The 20,180-nt window shown below is 38.7% G+C and overlaps 1 protein-coding gene across 3 annotated transcripts in view; it reads left to right on the plus strand.

The window, feature by feature from the left end:
- zmiz1a (zinc finger, MIZ-type containing 1a) overlaps window positions 1–20,180 on the plus strand; it is a 131,370-nt gene that overhangs the window by 45,658 nt on the left and 65,532 nt on the right. The window contains exon 3 of one of the 3 annotated variants that reach the window (XM_084392262.1): window positions 5,370–5,444. The exons of the other annotated variants lie outside the window; for them this stretch is intronic. The gene's annotated coding sequence lies outside the window, so the exon portion shown is untranslated. The remainder of the gene's footprint in view (window positions 1–5,369; window positions 5,445–20,180) is intronic. 3 annotated transcript variants of the gene reach the window in all.

Here is a 20,180-nt window from a genome sequence, read left to right on the forward strand (position 1 = left end):
GATGTGTCAGCAAGTCCCTCGCTCTTGTGCGCATGGCTGTGGTTGTCTGCTCAACTTGGCCCGGTGCTGGAGGCCCAGCTGAATGCTTAGTGGTTGGCAGGCTTGGCCGCTTGCCTGTATAACTGGAGTTTGAATGAAAGGGGCCTTGTGAACTTTTGGGCTACTGTGGCATTTTCCAGCTGCCGAGCGAAGTAATTAAAAATCTTCAGCTATATTGCATGATACGTGTAGTTAAAACGTGCTCGGTTTGCTGGAAATGCCTTGTGAGACTAGTTATTAGATATTGTAGGAATTCTGCATTAATCTTGATCTTTACCCCTTTCTCTATACTTGATTTTGTTCATGGTTCACACATTTGCGCTTTGCATCGCCAAATCTTTGACTCAGTCAGTCTGTTTGCTTCCAGTTATGCTTTTTAAATGTTTGATGCATTTTTTTTACACTTGTTTCCTATTGTCTCTGCCTTCTGATTGAGAGAAGAAAAAAAAAGATTTTTCCTTTGAAACTCATCTACAGTATATTATTGTAGGATAAAAAAAAAAAAAAAAAAAATTTTTAAATATAATTATAATTTTAATTAACGTTTTAATTATTATTATTATTATTTTTATTATTATTATTATTAGAAGCTCTTATATATAGAGCATGACAATATTTCTATATTTAAAAGTGTATAAACTATTTATAATTAGAATGCTAAGAATTCTACTGTAGTACTAATAATATTATTAAAAATGAATAGTGATGATAATAATAATGATTATTATACACTTTTTATATCTATTTATATACGTAAACTAAAACATTATCATGCAATGAATTTGTTTTCGTTATGCTAAAACTCATTTCCATCTGCAAAATGTCCTTTTTTTGTGCAAACAAACTCTATGATATCTGTCTATAATAAAACCTAAATCTGGAATCTTTAACATGGAAAAGCGTGTGACTTTTACCCTGTACACCGAAATGAGCTTTTTCTTCCCCACTGATGACCCTGTTAGAGTTTATCTTGCCTTCCACAGTTACTGAGTAAATTAGAGCTGCGGAAAACACGGTGACAGATGTCTTACATCACTCTCATGTGATTGGCTGTGAGTTTTTTATTGTCTGTGTGTAGTCTCATTATCCACTGCCCCTGGAAAAGAGCCTAATAAGGCAGACAACAGTCTGCAGTCTCTATTGAACTGTACAGAGAAAAATAAAGGTCTGCACCACATGTAAAGACACCTGCTTGCTAATTTCTATGTTCGCAGAATGCTCGTGTTGTGCTGCTTTTTTTTTTTTGGTCAGAGAAAATATATGCTTTGATTTTGATGCAGGAAACCAATTGGGGAAAAAAAGATGTCCCTCCAGCGGGTTGAGCCCTAAATGAATTATTCAGATCTACATGTTGTGTGTTTTGCCGGCCCATTCTGCTTAATGGCATCTTTTATGGCATGCATCAGAGACGACTCCAGATGCAAGACAGCCTCGGCATTTCAGCTTTCTGCGTTGCCTCACTGTGTGGCCGAGAAACAAAGCTTAAAATGCTGGAATTCATTTCACTTTTAGCCTCCCCTTAATAAACGATTCGCAAATCAATGGCTGCTTTTGTCATGTAATTTGTTTCCATGCTCAGTTTTGTGATAATGTTTTGCAAGCAAGGCTCTTTGGATCAATATGAGATTGAGGGGGGAAACACAAGCCTGGCTTCTATTTTTCTCTTCAAATATTTGGAAAATGATGCAGTTGGTGCATTATCTCATCCAGAACAATTTAGCTTGATAATGGAATGCTAGTTTTTGTTCAGATAAGAACAACAGAAGTGCATTTTTAACATGAAATGAAAGACAATTCATATTAAAATTTGATACACGTCATTAAGAATAATCAGCGCGAGAACGTGCATGTAAACAGAAGTTTAAGTTGATGTAAATTTCTTTAAGCAAAACAGATTTTAAATGTGCACAACACCAGAAAAAACCTCGCAATTCAAAATCTGACGCGAACGTGGTTTTCTTGCATTGTTGGTTTTTATAATGAACTGATTTTTGAGTCATCAGCGCTTTGTTTTACATGTAGCAGCACTCATCTGCGGTGTGCAACACCTTTGTGTGTTTGTGCGTGTTGTGCCTGGTCTTTCCTCAGCTGCACCTGCACTAATTGTAAGTGTGCAGCTGTGATGTGAGAGCCGTACTCCAGCTGGGAGAGCTTGTTGAGCTGCCACACAAACCCGGCGAGCTAAACACCCCAGTAAGTCCCTCCTTGACTCAGCTAATGAGTGTGGAGCGTAGACAATACACCCCAATCCAACAGCCCATCTGAGCGCCACTGCAGTCCAAGAACCGGAGGAGGTCGGCCATAGACCACTCTCAGTTTGTGCTCCGTGACCGTGAAAGTGTGGATAATCAAGCCTTTGCTGTCTCGGCCTCCTGTATCCCGACTGTGTCTTTCCTTTATTGTTAGTATCAGTCCATCTCAAGGGTTTCTCTCACGCTGAGTGACTCCAGATCAGTCATCCAGCCCGAAGGTCATATTTTCTTAATAAGTAAATGATACTCTGTGTCACAAAGGTTTCATGTTTATGCAGGGCTCAAAAATAAGGATTTTTGGGAATTTATTATTATTATTATTAGTTTTTTTTTGTATGTTTCAGAAAGACATGCAAGTTTTCTTTATTTAAAAGTATTAATTCATTATTAATACTTATAATTCATTAATTCAAGTATATCAATTATACAAATATTATATAAATATTTTACATACAAATATTTTCTTTTAATTAATTTATAATTTTTTTAATTATGTATTATTTTTAGATATTTTTACTGGATGTTTCATCAGATGTGGGTTTCGATTAACCTAATTGTACCAATTAAAATGGCAGTAGCCCATTGAAAACTGGAGCAGTCCTTAAGGAATAACCTGTAACATCCTCGTGTCTAAACCTTATTTCAGTAAGTCCTTGGGCATCTTGTCCGGAATAACACTGGTGGATGTTCTCTGAGTAGGACGTTAACATGCACTTCTCATTTTGTCTGTTCTCCAAATGCTTAATGCAAGAACTGTAGAGCATTTTGTTAATTAAAAGGATATGTCCAATTTAATTAGGCTCAAACATAAGAAAATAAATTAGAGGGTCACAGCAGCCAACCAGATTTGAGTGTAATTTAATGGCATACTGTGTTGAAATTATTATTATTATCATCATCATTATGGTATCCGTATTCACAATGAATTGACACAATTACAATATTCTGGTAGAATATCAAAAGTGGTGTGTGGGTATTATAAATACTGTCGTGATAAACAAGTCCATTAATAGTCAAAGCATGATCCCATTAGGATATCAGTAGTTTTGCGTTTCCAAAAGCTGTCTTGAAATATTCATAAGAAATTACAGCTATAGGGGTCCGTAGGTGGTGATAGCAGGATTTCAAGCAATAAACACAACTAATAGACCCAGCACTCCAGCCGCATGCGGAGGGCCGAGAATCAGACAGATTGTCACTTTTTTTTTTTCCCCTTTAGATTATAAGACCATTCATTCAGGCTCAGTGACAGTTGCGTGACAGGATATGGATGGTGGAACCATAGAAGCTGATGAGAAAGATAAAGACAAAGTTTTATATGAACAGATTATTGCTTCCTTCAAGTCATGTAAGAATTATCGTATTTACGAGAAGGGAATGTGCCGTAAATGCCAGTGGGAAGTCCTGGATTTTCTTTGAACCCTGACTTTTTTAGCCGAGGATGTGTCCATTGCAAATGTTCTGAAACCATAATCATGGTGGAAAATTATGCTTATTGGTCATAATTCAGCTGGAATTAAGAATGTTGACTGTATAACTTTTTGCAATTCTTTATAAAAAAATTAATTAAAAAAAGCTTCCTGGTTTCCAAACAGAATAGTTATAGATAATAGGTGTAAAATGACTTCAGACTCACAAGATATTATATGTTAAATCTCTTTGTGTTTATTCTGTAGTAGATACCTTGTGTTGTGGTCTAGAGAGGATATACATGTTTATATTGTTGATACTGAAACCACACCCCCTGCACATAAGGGATAGTATGCAGTCAGTCTGTTTTTATTGCAATGCAAACCCTGACAGAAAACTTATTCCACTGTTTAATGTTGGTGGTGGGGGAGTGGTGGTTGTGACATCATGACTTCTTAAGGATATTTAAGTGTAACTTTATCGATTTTCAACTCGCTTTGTATTTTTGGTAGTATATGTAAATGGGCAATGTTTACTGGTTCTCCGTGTTATACTGACTGAATGGCAGTTTCTTTCAGTTTTCCCTGTCCCTTTGGGATAAAACACTGTGTTTGTGGTCATAATGTTGACTGATAGTCAGATAGTCCGTAGTGGTGTTCTCTCTGGATTTCCAATTCGTTGCAGCCTTTTAGCCACTGCATACAACGTGCTGGACACTGGAAATTGGAAATATCTTGCTCCCGCTAAACGTTTGCTCTTTGAATTATTGCACAAGTCGGCACCATTATGACTATAAGTTTGTTAAGAGGTATTTCACACTAAAGCAAGGCGATTTTTGACTGGCAATCAGACTGGTGGAAGTGGCCTTGGACGGCAACATGCCCCAGTGCATTATGGGTGTTGAAGTTTTCCTACCTATTTGGCAAAAGGGAAGGCACAGTCTGTTTTCTCTAGTTTGTTATTCATTGAAGTTATGCACAAATAATTTAACATGATATTTGTAAGGGATTTGGCATTTTAAGTGTACAAAATGAATGTTCTTCCAACATTTGATGCTGTCAGTGCCAGGATTATATCATAGGTTTTGTTGCTTTTATTGAACTTTCAGCATTAATTACATTGTCAAAGACAGTTGTCAGAATAAAACAGCAAATTATTTTGCTCTTACGACAAACAACAGTATTAAATATTTAGAAGAGATTAAACTTTTAAAATTTAAAATGCGAATTAGGCCTACTAATCTGATATCTCATATTGCAAAACTAAATTCTAAACTACACAATAATTTAGGATTCTGCACATCTCTCTTTGTTTGAATGAGTGATTGGATCAGCAATTTGATATATTTTGAGTTATTAAAGACTGCTTTTTTCCTTGTAATTTGACTTGGTTGTTGTTTATGAAAACTCGGTACTGTTACTATAACTGTTAGATTGCCTCCCATACTAGCTGCTAAATGCCACAGATCATAATGGTACATGATCCCATGTGTAGAATAAGCCTAACCGTGTGCTTCCTTTATTTAGCACTGTGACATTATCAAGCAGGGAAGGTACAGAACGGGGGATTATGAATACTGAGAAGAACATGTGTAACCGTGCACATCATTTACTTAGGCAAAGGATTAATATAATGTGCTTTATTATTATTATTTTTTGTAAATTCCAGATCACTTCTATGATTGATGAAGATATGTGAGTGAATTTGCCAAACACTGAACAAAGAAATCTACTGCATCCTCCGGTAAGCGCTTTGACTGATGATCCTTCACTGCTCATTTCTGCTAATGATTGTTCATGTAATCGCAGATTTGCACACACATGTGCCGCTCGCATGGTGTTATCTTCAAAACAACTTTTACCAAATTAACTCGAATGCCGTAATTGGTGCTAAAAACGGGAAAGCATTCACGCTGTCGTGTCAGACGCTCATATTTCTTGAGCGCAGTCAAACGACGAATTTATTTAGTGTTTTTGAGCGGCAACAGAACGTTCTGTATAACATGAGTCATAATTAGCAGCGGGGCCTCTCAAATCACTCGCTGCTTTGTTGTTCCCCCTTACAACGTCAGTGTCAGTTTTTTTATGTGATTATTAAAGGCAGGCACAATTACTGAGATGTGAGATTCTTTGGGGAGAAAAAAATCTGTTTTAGCAGGCAGCCGGAGACATTCGTCTAAACATGTGGCATGAAGTGTTTCATCCTGAGCCTGTAATACACACTCGCTGCTTTCTGCCTGGTCTTGTGTACTGATGAGACGTGGAACTGCTCGAAGGTGAAAATGTGTTGTTTTATTTTGGTAGCATCTACATTATGCTAATGAGTTTGGGATGGGGGTGGAGCCATAAAGACCAGATTGCCAGGAGAAGAGGGAGAAGAGAAGAAGCCTGTAAATTATGGATGCAAACTGCCATTTCTGCCAGGGCAAAGAAAAGAGAGGCGCTAGGAGAAACCACAAGTCATGCATATCAGATTATCCTTCCTTTACCCCTCCTTCTCCCTCACTTTTTACAAAATTTTCTTATCATGCTTCTTGAGCAAACTTGCACACACAATCTGGGCTGTGTATCTCCAATCACATGAGGGCCAGAGGTGCTGACTAGCTGGAATGCTTGGCCTGGTATTTCCTGATGCTCACACACACACACACGTACACAAACACACACACTCGCATAAACACACAGGGCAGGCTATATATTTGTGGATGGGTTTTTGTTTGACTTGGTGACAAAGTGAGTGTCTAAATGACGAAACACAGATTTCGCTTTAGTTTTCTTAGCTTTGTAGGGGATTTTACAAAGCTACCATATGGTTTATAAGCTGATTTTAGTTTTTTTGTAAGGGTTTATTTAATGCATACACTTCTGTTTCAAGGTTTTTATATCAGAATGATTTTTTTTGTTGTAATTTTTGAAAGTCTCTTATTTTGATCAGGGCTGCATTTATTTGATCAAAAATATGGTAAAAAGTAATATTGTGAAATATTATTACAATTTAAAATAATAATTTTAAATAAAGGTTTTATAATTTTTAAAATAGTATTCAATCCTGTAACAGCCATTACTCCAGTCTTCAGTGTCACATGATCTTTGAATCCTGAAATAATTTTAATATGCTGATTTACTTACTATTTATTATTCGTTTTTCTTATTATTATCAATGTTGTGCTGCTTGACGTTGTGATGAAGAGCATTTATTGAAATGCAAAACTTATGTAACTTTATAAATGTCTTTACTGTCATTTTTGATCAATTTAATGCATCCTTTCTGAAAAGTGTATATACACTCACCTAAAGGATTATTAGGAACACCATACTAATACTGTGTTTGACCCCCTTTCGCCTTCAGAACTGCCTTAATTCTACGTGGCATTGATTCAACAAGGTGCTGAAAGCATTCTTTAGAAATGTTGGCCCATATTGATAGGATAGCATCTTGCAGTTGATGGAGATTTGTGGGATGCACATCCAGGGCACGAAGCTCCCGTTCCACCACATCTCAAAGATGCTCTATTGGGTTGAGATCTGGTGACTGTGGGGGCCATTTTAGTACAGTGAACTCATTGTCATGTTCAAGAAACCAATTTGAAATGATTCGAGCTTTGTGACATGGTGCATTATCCTGCTGGAAGTAGCCATCAGAGGATGGGTACATGGTGGTCATAAAGGGATGGACATGGTCAGAAACAATGCTCAGGTGGGCCGTGGCATTTAAACGATGCCCAATTGGCACTAAGGGGCCTAAAGTGTGCCAAGAAAACATCCCCCACACCATTACACCACCACCACCAGCCTGCACAGTGGTAACAAAGCATGATGGATCCATGTTCTCATTCTGTTTACGCCAAATTCTGACTCTACCATCTGAATGTCTCAACAGAAATCGAGACTCATCAGACCAGGCAACATTTTTCCAGTCTTCAACTGTCCAATTTTGGTGAGCTCGTGCAAATTGTAGCCTCTTTTTCCTATTTGTAGTGGAGATGAGTGGTACCCGGTGGGGTCTTCTGCTGTTGTAGCCCATCCGCCTCAAGGTTGTGCGTGTTGTGGCTTCACAAATGCTTTGCTGCATACCTCGGTTGTAACGAGTGGTTATTTCAGTCAAAGTTGCTCTTCTATCAGCTTGAATCAGTCGGCCCATTCTCCTCTGACCTCTAGCATCAACAAGGCATTTTCGCCCACAGGACTGCCGCATACTGGATGTTTTTCCCTTTTCACACCATTCTTTGTAAACCCTAGAAATGGTTGTGCGTGAAAATCCCAGTAACTGAGCAGATTGTGAAATACTCAGACCGGCCCGTCTGGCACCAACAACCATGCCATGCTCAAAATTGCTTAAATCACCTTTCTTTCCCATTCTGACATTCAGTTTGGAGTTCAGGAGATTGTCTTGACCAGGACCACACCCCTAAATGCATTGAAGCAACTGCCATGTGATTGGTTGATTAGATAATTGCATTAATGAGAAATTGAACAGGTGTTCCTAATAATCCTTTAGGTGAGTGTATATCTTTCAAATATTCTGACCCCAAACTTTTTTGTATATACAAAAAAGTATACAAAAATATATACAAAAAAGTCTACTTATTTATAAGTAATTTCCTTTCAGATAAAGGGTGCTTTATTTTTTATTATTTACAGAAATATTGTATGGAACCTTACCATCTGCTCTGGCATGTGATGTGACAAGCAATTATTTTGTTGACCTGAAATATGAATCATTTAGTTTAGCAATTGTACACAATCTTCTCTCTCACACACACACACACACACACACACACACACACACACACACACACACACACACACACACACACACACACACACACACACACACACACAAAACTGTATATCAAATAATTCCATGGCTAATTAAGTGCTGCATGCATTATAAAAACCTTACACAAGGTACAATCTTTAATACTTTAAGATAAAAAGATTAAATTCTTTCAAATGTTCTTAAAAAAATTCTATTTTCAACCTTTATTCCTGTTATTCAGTGATTCATTCTGTTCTGTTTTGTTCCCACCTTCACAAAACGGGGGAATTTCCGATAGTGGTGTGTTTCAGCGAGATCAGGTCAGAAGTGGGTGGACCTCTGTGAAAGTATGAGTTTGTGGGGGAATAATGGAGCCATTCTTCAGCTCTATGGAAGCCGCTGTACAGTGGCGTGTGGTGGACCTGCCAGAGGCACTGGGGTCTCCTTAAAATAGCTCCAACCCTCGAATGTCAGAAGCAAAGCTGAGACTGCGCACCGAACACTAGCCATTTGACCAAGAGCATCAAAAAAATCTTCATGAAGTCCTTGAGATTTTTTGCTGTAGCTAGGAAAACATCCAGTTGTAATAAGTTAATCATGTTTTGATTTTGATCTAATATTGAAACGTGGCAGCCTTTTGACGTTTGTGCAGGAATAAATTTCCAATTCATACCACAAACCCACAAATCTATGTGCATGCATGGCAGGCGGATCCAGAGAGCTTGCAGGTTGTCCGTCAGGATGTTTGTTTAATAATGATTCAAAAGGTCATTTAGTTGGACTATGCGGTCAGGATTATTTGAGTTATAATCAGAATGATTTCATACTAAGTCACATGTTTGACATGGGTTCATGATTTCTGTGATTAATTTGACTGCTTCGTGCACTACATAGCTGAAAGCTCAGAGAAAACAGAAGAAGGGCTTTAAACTCAGCCCCGGTCTGCCAATGAGTGACATCAGTAAGCAACTCTAACACTTCAAATATATCAGACCAGACTTCTTCTAGAGACCACGCATCTGAAGTAACTCTAATCAGAACAATTTATGCTGTTTCTTTAATATTTATTATTGATGCTTCTCGATTTTGATTCTCAAAACAGGTGGAATAAATTCATTTAGGCATGAATTCGCACAACCAATGTGCAGTATTTCACCTCTGCATTATTCACTCACCACCCGCAATCGAGATTTACCAGGCTTGCTTTCTTCTGTGAAATTCAAAAGAGGATTTATTTTGCCCATTAATTGAATGAAATCAATTGGGTAAAATTTTGATTTGACTCAAACTTTTTGTTCCGCAGAAGAAAGAAAGTTGTAGAGGTATGGAACGACGATGATGAGAAAATGATGACAGAATTTTCACTTTTGGATGAACTATCTTTTTAAAACCAGATGAATTGACTTAAGAATTAATGTTACATAACATTTTAAGTGAAAGTTAGATAAATACTAATTAAGAATAGGATTTTGTTGCATTGTAGTTTGCACATTGTTCACTTAAGCTAGTGCTGTTTGCCGAGCGGATTTAATGTTGCGCCATTGGTCCTCGCACAAAGCAGGCGGTAAACTCTGTTTTATTTGCATTTTCTATTCATTTTGAGTAGTAAATTCATTATATGATGATTAAATGATGCAGAGCATTGGAACTGTCTATATTTCATACATGTAGACAAACCTAATTTTATTTTAAAGAACTGTTTAAGGTGTCTGGATTACAATGAAGGAGTGATAGTCCCATTAGATTGCGGTAATCTGTTGGGTCACCTAGAACCACGTACAAGATGGGGAATCCTGAAATGCAAATTGCCCTCAGTACAGATTTTTTGGTGTGCTTGTGCCATTACCCGATTTGCATTAAGTAGCATAGCATAAAAAATAGCCTAGTCTCTGATTTGTGCCTAACACGCTGGCAAAGTTGATGATGTGACAGTGGTATGACCATGTTAATGGTAAAATAAAGTCTACTGTAGCAACCTCAACCAACAGATGAATTCCCGGTAGGGCCACCAGTGTTACGGGCACCTTGTGTGCTTCATCCTTTGCTCGGGTGAGCATTATCAATGGCCGAATGGTTCATAAATAACATACTTGATTTCTCTGGCTTAATGCTTGGCCATTGCAAGGTCCTGCCACGGCACTGCCTGTGTACTTTTAACCTTGCTTGTACAGACAGATGAGCACTAGAATCGACCATCCAAAGGGGATTGAAGAGAGCTGAGACAAATAACATTAGAGGGCAGAAGAAGAACAGAGGAGGCTGCGTTTTCTGGATACAGCCACACATTCCGACCGATCTCATTTGCAATAAATCATAATTTGAGAGATGTTGAGGAAGCTGCTTTGAAACTATAGCTTGGAAATATACTCATAATTTAACATAGTTAAGCCACGCTTTTTGAAGTAAATAGTTACGTTTGAAGCTATTTAAGGCAGCAATTTATTTTTTAATAGCACAAAACGATGTCTCAATTAGTGTGAAAACTTGAATAGATACATTTACACATCAATTAATAAAACTAGAAAAATGCTTAAATTTTTAATGTAGTGATTAACCACTTTTATCTGAATATTGAGCTAATTAACAGACATATGTTGCCCAGCTACTCCAATGAATCAGTGAATCTTTTTAAGAACCAGCTCATTTACATGAACCAACTGATTTTTACCGTCAGTTTGCTTGTTGTTGTCATGCTACACTGCTAATTGTTGGAAAAAGTTTTAAACACAAGAAGCTACTGTCACACTACTGAAAAATTAAGGTAGTAGCGTCGCTACCTTTTGTTATGTCTTAACACTGAACTGTCACTTTAACTGACCCTTAGACAGTAAGACATGTAATTGGCCCTTTACGTTATTTACAGCCCTGTTACAGTCCAAACTGTAAATATTCATGTTCTTGGAGCAGGCCGAGACATGATCTCATTCGCTTCTGCCAGGGCATCGCGTGTAGGCACAGGCTCCGCAGATGTAAATCGCGGTTTACTTCATTACATCATTAGCTGTGTTTCCTTGGGCCCTGGAGAAATGAGGTGAAACACGCTGGTTACTGTGTGCCCTATCGAGCTGCAGAAACCCGCCAGTGTAGCTTATTTCCTCCCTCTATTTGCAGAGGATATTCTGTGGAGATCCTGTTGAATTTCTTGGACAAATTGAACTTCTGTGCACATCTAAATTATGGAACAGTTGCCAATTTAGAAAGCCTTTTCTTGCGTTTATCATATCATTGCACCTTTATTTGCCTCTTCAGTGATTTCCGGGTGATTGGATTTCAACACAGATGAAAGATGGCAGATATCATTGAAAGGTTTTTTCAAAACCGCTCTGCACAATAGCGCTCCAAGGTAAAGTGTTAAAAGAGAAGCTCTTGTTTATGAAAGGGGTGTGTAGAGCTTAGTGCAGGTGCAGAAATAGATCATCCTTGCAGTATAATGTCTTTGTTGTGGACTCCTTCCTACTAACGCGTTTGCTCTGACTGACGAGGTGTTACATTTGATGCTTTTCTCTGTTCGTTTTAGGAATAGATACATATTGAAGAGTCTGCTGTAAAAGTAAAGGAATCAATGATTAACAACATGTTTTTCTGTTGAACAACTTTCAGTTATGGATAAAGTATTCAACTTGAGGATCCAAGTCATGATGATAATGATGAAACGGCATTATGTGCACCATTCAACATTACAGAGAATACTTCATGCACCATGGAATCCACTATGGTAATCCTGGCATTTTATAGGAAAATAAGGAGGCGGTGTCTTGGGTTGAGATGAAATCTGTTTCTGTGAGTTATGGATAACAACGAAATGCTGTGCCGATAATGATAACCAAGCAATTAGAGAAACTATTCTGCTTTTTATTTTGCCGAGTGCTCCATTCCGCATTCCGCATAAAATGCATTCATTATTGAATTGGATCATAGTTGGAATCAGTAAAGATATCATACAAATTAAATGGTCATGTGTTATTTATCGTTGTAAAGGTCTCGACTAGAAGAATACACGCATGTTATTGATATGCAAGGTGCATAAATAGTTCAATTGAATAAAAGCAGTCAACCTGAGGCACATTTTTGAAAACGTTGAGAGCAAATATTTTGTTCCACATTATTGGCTGCAATTTCACTATTGGTATCAAGAATAATTTCATTATATATTTTATATATTGTGCACCTCCAGAACATGAAAACCTGAGAACAACAAATGGATGAAAGAAAGACTCACAGAATCCCAGCGGTGTGTGTGTAGGCCTATGTGTATGTTTGAAGTACACACAACATTCAAAAGCCTCTCATAAGGAGCACAGGAAGCTTGTCAGTGTGCCAGTTAAGTGTTGGTGTGAGTAGGACCAGTGCGGCCTCTTGTACTCACTCGATTACGCACCTAATCAAATCACCTGCTTGTTTATACGCTCGGTACTCCTGCATCAGAAAAGCAGCCACGCTTCATTCATACTGCCCGTTTTCCACAGAGGACCTCCAAACAATATCCATAACAAGCCCGGCGATCTGTGCTTTCCTCCCAAATGCCGGCTGCTGGATTTGGATTTCTCTTTCTTAGTGGACTCTAAATCCTCTCGCACTGTAACATGTTCAAACTGTTTTCCGCATGCTTTAGGAATCTTCTCAGGTTCTGAAGCAGCGATTGATTTGTTTAGAGCTGGTGGCATCATAATCACCCCACAAGTGGAGGGAGCTGAGTTACATTTTCCGCTCTGTTATACTTGCGTTATTGGAGTGTGGCTTTCCTGAATGCGCTGGCTGAGAGTTTGTAGATATTGCATTACAACAATATTGTCTCTGTATGTGCTTAGTTATTCGCCGAGAGACAGACTACAAATGGCCGGGTTGCTGCTTGTTTAAATGCTCCCAACCATGGCTAATGCCTGGATTATCTCCTAGAGAAATGATTTAGTGAAAATTATGGCTTCACAATGGCCCCACTGCAGCAGATATACCCACCAACCCAATAACCAGTCCTTTGAGAGACTGTATTGATTGTGGCAATAATATTGCCCTATTCCTATAGAATAAAGATATGAATACAAGAATAAAAAGCTGAATTAAAAAAAAAAATTATCCCAAAGCCATCTTGTGCTGAGCCCACCTGATGCTGAATCCGAAAAAAAGAAAAGAAATAGCAAACGTGGAAACGTGGGTTTGGAAAACATACTTTTTTTCGTTTCCTGTGAGAAGTGCAGAGATCATCAGAAATATTGGCATAACTTCACCCGGCTCATTGTCTCCGGTCGGAGCCCCTCCACCCCCCGCTCTGTGTTTACGCCGAGACACTGTGCCTGCCTTAGGATCAGATATGACATCATTTGGCCACAGCTGCGGGCCGCACACGAGGCGTGGAGAGGGAACAATTGACCAGGGGGGACGCAGGAAGAGCCGACTGACCTGATTGCTCAGCTGGCCGAGCAACTGGGAAGGAAGGCCCAAGGCGGAGTCGTGGATGTGAGGAGGGGTGATGGTGGTGGACAGTGCCCTAGTCACCCTCCCCTCCCCCTGGATGCATCCGCATCCTCGTTCGCATTCGCCCTGCCCTCTGCTGTTCTCCTGCCTGCCTGCCTCTCTGAGCCAAAGCAGATTTGTACATGAAAAATGATCTACAATCTCTGTGGCTGTATCAGCTTCCAGATATAGACGTTCCTGATAGGCCAAATCCCCTTTAAAGAGGGCTTTATCCCGCTCACTGAAAAGCCATGGAGAACAGCACATTCTTTTATCTCTGCACCTCAGTATGTTCTAAATATGCACCATGTTTTGAGCTGTGACGCCAATCTGTCTCGATCGGCTTGTGTTCGGTTAACATGGTAGTGCTTAGCAGGAAAGGTTATTTGTATAAATGTTAGCGCAATCTGCATTGCATTGATAGTTCTTAATTATTAGACGCACAGCTGCTGGCTGAATATGAATCAGATGGACGTTTCATCTATGTATAGATAGACAGCTGGAAAGGGCACAATGCGTATGACCTACCACATGTTCATTTCCATATAGAAAGAAAGAAGACTCCAGTATGTTATTTTATAATTTCATTTTGATATTTTTAGTGTTATTCTTATTAATTGTTATATAATTAGTTGATTAATAATATGTATAATATTTTTTCAGTATTTCGGTCTCTTTTTTTCTGTCAAAATTTTGGCTTTTAAGGTTACATCTTTCCAATACGCTTTGGAGCATGCTTAACCTATCCAAAAAAGAAGAAAAAAGAAAACTGTCATTCTGTCATGCTGTTCTATACCAGTATGCAATTAAAGAAGATGTTTTGAAGAATGTTAAATACAGTGAAAGCCAATGGGGTCCAAAACAACACTGAACCTCATGGACATTTTTCACAATTCTATTCCACAGAAGAAGAAAAATGCAAATGGGTTTAGAATGACATGAGTGAGTAAATGAGGGTTTGTTTAAATTTTGGGTGAACTACCCCTTTAAAGACCCCCAGGGATACGTACACCCATGGTTTGGGATTGCTGGATTAGGGAAGTTGTGTTCCAACCAATGTAAACCTACATTTTATTTGTGGACAGGGAATAAAAGCCTGAAAATAGATGACAAACCAGAGCACATAAATACAGCACGGGGCAATCGGGTGTATTTGTGCGTGTGTGTTTGTGTCTGGGTTAGAGATTGCGATAGCCCTTTCCTTCTTAAGAGATATGTTTTCAGTGCAAGGAGCCGATTCCCGTGAGGCGGGTGATCCTTTTTAATGACAGGGATTCATCTGTTAGTGTCCCTCAGGCCCCACGCAGCACTGTGTGACGCGGCTCCCAGCAGCCCACAGAAAATGGGCGGCAGCCTCAGGAGAGCGCACCTCCTCAGCCCCTCAAGATGCCGTGTGGGAGTTTAATTACTCCTGCGGCCACAAACCGCAGCTTACGTGCTCTCATTACAACAAATGCCTTCATTCTCTGCTGTTTTTAATCATTTTTAGGCAAAAATATCACACCGGAGATGCCTGTGCCAAAGTGAAAAAATAGAACAAGAGGAGAAAGCAAGAAATTGGTCTTGTTGGGGGGGGGGGGGGGGGGGAGGTTGTGTGTCTGTGTGTGAATAGGGGGTCGAAGTGAGGGTGCTAGCCTTCAGGGAGGAGATGGGGCTTAGAGACCGGACTTTGGATTAGTAACTCAACAAAAAGGACTAAACATCTATTCAGTCAGGTTCTTCTGGTCTTCAGGGCCTAGTCCTGCTGCTTTAATGAACTTATATGGACACAGTGTAGTTCATCCACCACTGCTTAGAAGAGTCAGGCTACAATTTGTCCCCTCATATTTGCTTTAGACTTTAAAGCGTCACCACTTGGAGTAGCCCACTATTTAAAGTGTTATCCAGGATTATTTGAGATGTTCCAAGAGGATCTTGTGCTTCAAGTGAACTGCAGGTTTCCAGCTTCCATTGCTCAATTATAGTTAAGTTTCCAATTTGCTAATTTAATTTGAATATGACATGTTGACATGTTAGCTAGCAATCGGCATCAGATTGTAGCAAATTACCTGCCACAAATGAATGTCACATACACTTTTTTGAGGATTGTTTCCATTTGTATATTATGTACGTTTTCCTACTAAATGAAATTTGAAACCCTTTTTTTTATAGAAAAGAACTGCTTTTCTCCAATGAAAATCCAAACGACACAACTTCTGTGTTCATCCAGCCTTTTTTGGTGCTATTTGAAAATTTGCATTAAAATACAAAATGGATGGAATCTGGCTAATGTCATTCATTTGCTTATTTAATTAGTGACCTAGAAATAGTGCATAATCTGACATATTTGCATTGATTTTACAAAAAAAAAAGAATGCTTTAGGCTCTTTTATTTTGTTTTTGGAGGTTAGAATTAGATTTTCATTAGATTTCCATTAAAATTAGATTTGTGTGTGCGTGCGTTCGTTCGTTCGTTCGTTCGTTCGTTCTCACGCCACTTTATATTCCATTATCAATTATCAGTCCACATGCACCCTTCATTCCCATACTGTTTGAGCTGTTAAATGTGCCAAGACTGTGCACTAATGTTTGTTAGTTAAATGTACTCCCTGTGAGGTAATGAGTGGCAACCCAATATGTGCAGCATTCTCCTTTTAATTAGCGTTAGTCCACTAGCTGTTTTCTAATGAGGTCATGTCAATATTGAGTCTTATACTTCCCTTCCAGCGAGCAGACACACTGCCCTCTTCACTGGTTTGGTTAAAGCGAACTGGCCAATGATCTTGTTTTGTATATTTATTCATTTCTTCACTGCCAATCTGTTAAAAGCTTTCTAAAAGGGTCTATGTCATCTGTTCTACATAAACGATCACCCTTCTGATGGTTACACTTGCAATTGGATCTGTCTGAAAGAGTCTCTTCCTTCCCTCTTCTCTGTCTCTCGCTTTCTCAGCCTGGTTGTCTCTGAGAGAGTGTGAGACATATTACTGGCTCTAACCCGGCTCTCAGGGGCCTGCCCTGGGTGGCTGCCGTCTGCATCAAGGGGAATTTCTGCAGACATTGTGCAGGCTCTCAGATCATTACCAGCCTCCTTCACTGAGCCTTTGTTCCCCCATTCGCCAGCTCTGGCGGTGAGCTGACACGCGGCGTTCTGTCGACGTGAAAACCAACCACCAAAACAGCGCGTCTCCTGACGTAGCGCCATGCAGAGGACAAGCTGACTGTCACTCCTCCGCTTGTCTTTCCCTCCTCCCCCCACTGTGTCATCTTAAATCTGTTCATCTGTTAACAAAGCATCAGACAGCTTATTATGAAGGTGTGAAAAGCAGAGAAAATCACTCCACATTCCTGCATTGAGACACTGTGTCAAAAAGCCAGTTTCAGTGAAAGCATATAAATAGTAGCGCAGATCTTTTGCGATCCACTTTTGCATGCATTACACTGCAATTTTTTTATTTTATTAATCTGTTTGTGTGTATGTGTGCATAAAATAACTATTTTATTTGTAAAATATTTTAATATAATTATTTTTTACTCATAGGTATAAATATAATAATAAAAAACATTTGATTTATCATGCATTTTGCATGCATTACACTTTTTTTTATTAATGTGTGTGTGTGTGTGTGTGTGTGTTTATGTGTGTATATATATATATATATATATATATATATATATATATATATATATATATATATATATATATATATATGTATGTATATATATATATATATATATATATTCTTGATATATATTATCAGTATTTTATCTAGTAAGTATATTTATATCAGTATCAAATACAGTATTATCAGTATTTTATTTTGAAAATGTAATAAATATAATATAAATATAATAATATAATAAAAACATTTAATTAATGTGTGTATATTTGTATATTTTATATATATATATATATATATATATATATATATATATATATATATATATATATATATATATATATATATATATTATATATATATATATATATATATACACATATATATACATTTTTGTATGTATTACAATATTTTACATTTCAATTCTTATTTTACAAATTAAAAAAAGTGCTAATAGAAAAAAGCTTGCATGTGTCTTTCCTGGGATGCGCACCCTGGCCAGTTGTCTTCTGCATCCAGCTGATCGGCAACACGGGAGCTTAAGTTTCAACCTGTGCCGTGGCCCTGTGTGCTGGGCCCCTGCCAGGGTTCAGAGGTCACACTTGTGAGGCATGTGTGTGGAAGGGGGGACTCAGTTTGGGGCCCCAGCCTCACACAATATGTCCGTCAGCAAATCTCTTTGTTTTCTCCCCTCTTAACCGCTCAAGTCCCCACTCTGTATCCAAGGAAATGTTGCCAGGGGAGATGAGCCCCGGGTAGCGGTACGAGAACCTAGGGTTATGTGCGGATGCTCTGTTTGCCTTGATAAATGCGTGGTGTCCAAGGCATGCCTGATTATTTTGCTCCTGCTTCTTTCCTTTTTTTTTTTACCTCAGGTCCTTTTGCCTTTGCTGCTCCTGGGGGACCCATGCATTCTGTGTACATGTGTGTGCGAGCTAGTGCGTGCATGTGTGAGTGCTTCCATATGTCTAGACAAGAGTGGAATCCCAGGGGCCCCACACGTTTAGACTCAGGATATTAAATGACCTAATGGCCATGTTATTTGTGTAGGATTCATTTAGAGAATCTGGCGAGGAGCATTAAATCATAATGAAGAGGGTATGAATTTTGATCGAAGGTGGAGGGCTGCTTTGGGAGCAAGTCCAGGTAAAGCTTCGGCTAAAACCGCTGCATAAAACCCTCATTGAAAGCTCCAGGCTGTGACCGAAGCACACAGGCAAGTTTCAACAGCCAGACATAGACACGACACGACCAGAGCTTGAGAGGTGCGCGCTCAGACCTCTCCAACAGTAAGAAAAATGATTAACACCTAAACAAGACAGGGCAGACGTCCTCACTCGCTCTGTTATAAGAATCAAATCCCTTTAAGAGGCCCAAATAAAACACGTTTTCTGGTCTTGTATATACTTGGATGATTAGTTTTGTCATTGCATTCAGATTCAGCAGTATGTGTGGGGATTGCAGCATCAGGTTATATCTGAAACATCATCTTGCTGAAGTCTGAGCTTCATTAAGATAAGAGAGAGACTGCTTTTCAGACACTTTATGTAATGACTGCCTTTGATGTTCTGGGCAGGCTAGGACAACAGTCCTCCAGTCGACTTCTAAAGAATTCAGTCGTAAGTATGCTTACCTTTGACCAGCATACATTTTTTCTTTCATGACACCATTAGAAAGGCAGTTTTTAGAAGTTTTTATTTGTTTGAAGTTTGAATTTTTATATACTACTGTTCAGAAATGTACATTTTTATATAGGCTACTACTGTTCAGAAGTTTGGGGTGTGCAAGATCTTTTTTTTTTTTTTAAATAAGTCTCTTCTGATAACTAAGGTTGTATTTATTTGATCAAAAATACATTAAAAAATAAATGTTTTATATATACATCTATGCACACTTTTAATTGTATGCTCTTGTGCTCCTTTTAGCATACAAATGTTTAACCAGATTTTTGGCTACTGCATTTTTATGATTTAAGTTATGATACCTACATGATGCTTTGTCGCATCTTGGTTAGTTTGCAAAGACATCTATAAGTAAGCCAATTGTAAGTTGTTTTCCTTAAGAGAAGCACTGGCTGTGGATGACCATGCCAACTTCTGGCTCAACCGATGGCATGAGTTTTGGATGGAACTTCCTGTTTGGCTGAACAATGGAGGACTGAGGGAAAGTTCAGGAAACATGGTTTCGAAGCAGTCAAGCAGTCATTATTTATTCCGTTTGGTGCCGCTAGTGGCACAGAAATTACACACTGCAGCTTTAAGCCTATTAAAGTTAGTTTACAGGCCCCGAGATACCAATAATTATACATAAATGTATAACACTTATATTTAGCTCTTACTTGGGCCTATCAAATCCATCATTCCTGTATTATAAGACTTTTTAAACAGTTTATCTAGGTTAAGCAGTAATGCGCTGCTACAGTTATGTGAGTCTCAGTGGCGTGAGGCCTCTCCCTCACCCAACGTTCCTCAGCTAACAGGAACTCCCTTATTTCCTGAACTCCCCTCACCATTTTACTCCTGTGCTAAAGACACACACACACACACACACGCACAGCCTCAAGTGTCACCATATCCAGAGGCCATAGTTAGTAACTGTAGAGTAACATATCAACAATATGAACCCATGTGTCCGTTAACATCCATGTGCTGAGACAAACTAACCAGTAGCA

This window comes from Rutilus rutilus (assembly GCF_951802725.1).
Source record: "Rutilus rutilus genome assembly, chromosome: 20".
In the NCBI taxonomy this organism is placed as follows: domain Eukaryota; kingdom Metazoa; phylum Chordata; class Actinopteri; order Cypriniformes; family Leuciscidae; genus Rutilus; species Rutilus rutilus.